Source organism: Neolamprologus brichardi, chromosome 14, assembly GCF_056152115.1.
Source record: "Neolamprologus brichardi isolate AB-2024 chromosome 14, ASM5615211v1, whole genome shotgun sequence".
Lineage (NCBI taxonomy): Eukaryota > Metazoa > Chordata > Actinopteri > Cichliformes > Cichlidae > Neolamprologus > Neolamprologus brichardi.
Window position 1 is genome coordinate 29265806 of NC_142117.1, and position 4315 is coordinate 29270120.

The 4315-nt window shown below is 41.6% G+C and overlaps 1 pseudogene; it reads right to left on the minus strand.

Moving 5' to 3' along the window:
* Nucleotides 1-333: 333 nt before the first annotated feature.
* On the minus strand, nt 334-1975 carry LOC102790961 (odorant receptor 131-2 pseudogene; annotated as a pseudogene).
* Nucleotides 1976-4315: the final 2340 nt, after the last annotated feature.

Genomic DNA, 4315 nt, shown 5'->3' on the forward strand with positions numbered 1-4315 from the left:
TGGGCATTGTGTGTTACCGATTCAACTGGAATATGGCTATATAGTTAGAAAAGACTACCAGATCACATCCTTATTTAGATAGTTTTAAATTCATTCATTTATTTAAAAGGGTAAATTGTTCCTGACAAATAGTTTCTGATTGAAAAGTCAAATGCATAAAGGTTTCCTCTTTTTACAGTAAAACAACACATGACATACACAACAGCTAAACACAAAACCACCTCTTCAAATTGTGGAAAGATAAAGACTAATAAATAATCAATATGATGAAAATGAATGAATGCTTTGCTTTACAATGAATGTCAACATTATAATTATAATTGATATAGCATGTCAAATTAGGTTTCTTTTGAACATGATGAAGTAAGCAAAAGATTCTTAAGTGCAAAAAAGAATTTTTCATCCCTGAGTCCATAAATGAGAGGACTCAGACACCTTGGAACAATACTAAATAATAAATAATTAAAATATCTGAAATTTCAAAATAAATTAAAATGAATCTGAAGGACTGTGTTTTCTATAAATGGGGTAGGCAGCTAGATGAGACAGAGGAGCAGCTAGAAAGTATGAAGGACCACTGTTTTGAGGCCTTTGTGTATTGACTTCTTATCCTCTCCCGATGCAGCTTTGGCCACTTTCGTTATTTGAACATATGAGAAAATAATAATAATCCTCATAATCAAGAAATAAAACTGATGTATTGCTGATCGAACTTGATCCTGCCACCTGTAAAGAATAAACAACTCAACAGTGCAAATCATATATTTTCTGTAGAAGTTAAGTGAGACAGTAGCAAAGAACATGGACAGAATAATTATACAAGGGGCAAAGCTGACACCATGAATGATCAGGATACAGTACATAGTGCTGCGTGTGGAGCAGAGCTGTCCATGACGCAGGGGCATACAAATAGCCACATAGCGCTCCAGAGTCATTGCTGTCAGAGTAACTGGTGTGACAAAAGTATACATAAGCACAAAAATAGTGATGATTATACACAACCACACTTGTATTGCAAAATGAAAATAGGTTAAGATTACCAGGATATCACTCACAAATAACAAAATGCTGTTTGACAGTAACGTTACAGAAAATAAGATGTAGCGTGCAGATGTGTGAAACTGTGGGGGATTAGAAATTATTTTACTGCTATTGTTAATAATCATCATCATTACCATTGCATTAATACAATCTGCAGTATTGATATTGTATTCAGATGTTTAAACATATTGGTACCCGATTAGCCTTTATTACAGGTGCAGTTATAACCACTCTAAACTGTTGAGTTGAATCTATAATCTTAAATGCTTTTGAATGCTTGTTATAATCTGAAATGTGTATGTGCTGGCCTTCCGTCTGGTGGAAAAAGGTTACAAGTTGAAACTGAGTGCAGTTCATGCTGACACACACACAGTAGACTTTATCTCATTTATAGGTGAGAGGTTAATCATGTTTGCTTGTAACTCTAAAATTGTCTCTGCAAACAGAGGAACAGTTTGGTTTTCCAGACGGGAAGTGAAAGTCAGAAGGCTGACAGGAAGCATCTGCTGTGGAGATGGAGACAATGTTATTTTAAACTGTCTTAAGTCATTGTGGTTTTGAAACCTAGGTATGAACTGTATCTGAGTGATGTTTAAGGGCGTCAGTAAATTTAAGCCCAGAAGGTATAAAACACCTGCTTATGCTCTGTAAGTTGGGGATCGGCGCTGTCTGCGTACAGTGGCGGTCTTCCCACGCGTGTCATTAAAATCATCGTTTGACTTCACCTGGCCGGATCAGTGTTGTTATTATGGAAGTTGATTACCTCCTCTACCCCTCCTCAATATTTGAACCCAACAAAACAATTATTTTTTTTTACAAAAGTCAGGATGAGCAACATCTTAATACAAAGAAAAATTATTACCAGAATCTGCACAATAATCATCCGGTCATTAGGTCGCTGCAAAAAAACATTCACTGAGTTGTTATCTGCCATATAGAACTGAAGCACTTCTCAGAGTTGAAAAAGTGTCAATATTAAATGAATTAAAAAAAAAAAAATTAAGTGCAGTAAAGAAATCTTCTACTGTCTTCTGTAGCCAAATATCTTCTGCTGGACTGCTGAAGTTGTCTCACAGATGACTGTGCATCATTATTTTAAAGGTTACAGCTTTCGAGAACAACGATCACACAAAACCTTGCTACGCAGTGTTGTCATCTTCCTTTGACACCCATTCCCCTCGATTCCACAATATTGATAGATGGAGCACTCAAGAGATTTTTTTTTCTTGTTGCCTTTCCCGTTCCATACTTTAGTAATCAGAATTGTTTTCTGAAGGCCAGGAAAGATGCCCGACGGATTTATTTTTTCAAGTGGAGAAAATATGGCAATGCCATATTGGTCCACTTGATTGATCTATTTTATTTTATTTTATTTTATTTTATTTTATTTTAAGTTTTGACAAATTGGACAGACATTTAAACAGTAAAGGAGAACGAGAAAGAAAGAAAGGGAGAAAGAAAAACGGGTGGAAGGGGGGACAGTAAGAGAAGACTGAGAAAATCTGTTGTATCACCTGTTAAAAGAAGAAAAAAGAAAACAACCAACCAGAGAACAACACAATACAGAGATCAAAGCAACAACCTAGATACATGTACATAACACTAAATGCTCAATATTGAATGTTAATGAGCAGCACGCAAGACTGACAGCGCACGATTGCTTTAAGGTAGCAGCCAAGGAAGATATAGTTTGTGTCTGTGAGCACCCGTGTGTACACCTGTGTGTGTGAGCGCACTTGAGTTCAAAAGGTTTATCCATGTAACGACCTGCTAGAGCAGTGGTGCGGGGAGGGGGGGCAATGGCTCTGCAATGGCGGTATGAAAAAAAAAGTAATGAATGCTTGCACGCTGCTAGCATAATGAACATGTTTTTGGACTGGGCTCCCACGCAAACACAAAACAGAGGTTGAAGCATCGCCAAATATGCTTCCAAACCAACTTCCTTGCCAGCCAAAAACTAGAACACATAATGAAGCATATCTTGCCTTTGGTTTCACCTGCACAACACCTGTCGTGCCAAGGTAGGTATCCCCGACAGGATTTGTTTCCTCTTTGTCCTTGTAAAACAAAGGGGGGCCTAGCAACAAAGGTTTGGGAACCACTGTGCTAGAGGGTGTAGGGAGCCATAGCCCTGCCCCCCAGAGCATGAAGCAGACATGGAGAAGACCCAGGACCGAACATCCACAGGCTTCCCAGAGTGCAAAAGCCTAAAGACAAACACTGGAGAGGCCACCGCACCACCTTCCCGGAAAGAGCTGAGGAGAGCACCAGACGTGGGATCACCCTGCAGCCACAGTGCAGAAGCCACAGGGATCTGCGGTGATGAGTGTGAATAGGTGTTTGTGTGTTGTGTGAGGGTCATTTGACTAGTTGCTGCTCTCCCCGGCTAGCACAGGGGAGTGTCTAGCTGAGCATTTGCTCTTCCTTCGGACACTCGTTTTTTGTTTTGCCTTTGTTATTTTCGGAGCAAACCCGGGTGGGGATTAATTCTCTGTTGGGGGTATTTTTTTTCTTTTCGGTGCCTTTGACACTTGATGTTTTGCCTTTAAAGTGGCCTCGAGCCTGGTACGCTCCAGAAGCTAGGTCAGGCTAAATTCTGAGTAGGCAGGACTGGGGGGAGTGTGGGCAGAATTTTAGTTAATGGTTGACTATACACAACACATTTTATTTTGCCTGTTTGTGGTTGTGTAGTGAAGGTGTTGTGTGGCCCTTTTGTGGTTAGCTGGTGTTTTGCAGGCCGTTTTGAGTTTTCATGGCCACTTTTGATATTTCTTGATTTACGGCAGAGCCGTCGCTTGCCCTGCTTGAGGTTTGTAGGAAGAGGGATCTGCATGAGGTGGCAACATATTACGGGATCAGTGTCTCCACTGGTCTACGCAAAGCGGAGCTGAAGGCCGCTCTGGTGTCTGGGTTGTTGGAGAAGGGGGTGGTTGTAAGGCAAGAACCCCCGAGCACACCCAGTCCGGCTGGATCAAGTGCAGCGCCTGAGGTTACAAGCCAGGCCGTAAAACCGTCAGTGTCTACACCTGTGGGCCAGGGGCTGCCTGAGGGCGGGCCAATGACGCTGCCCCATTTTGATCCGCTCTCCACCCAGTCATCAGAGGGTTCTAAGCAGGATGCTAGGCTCAAAGTCCGTCTGGCTCGTCTCCAGCTGGAAAAGGAACAGCATGAGAGAGAGTTCCAGCTGAAAAGGGAGATAGAGCTTAGGCGTTTGGACGCGGAACTGGCTAGGGCTAGGGAGGTTGAGCTGATGAAGGTGGAGGCGGAGACTAAG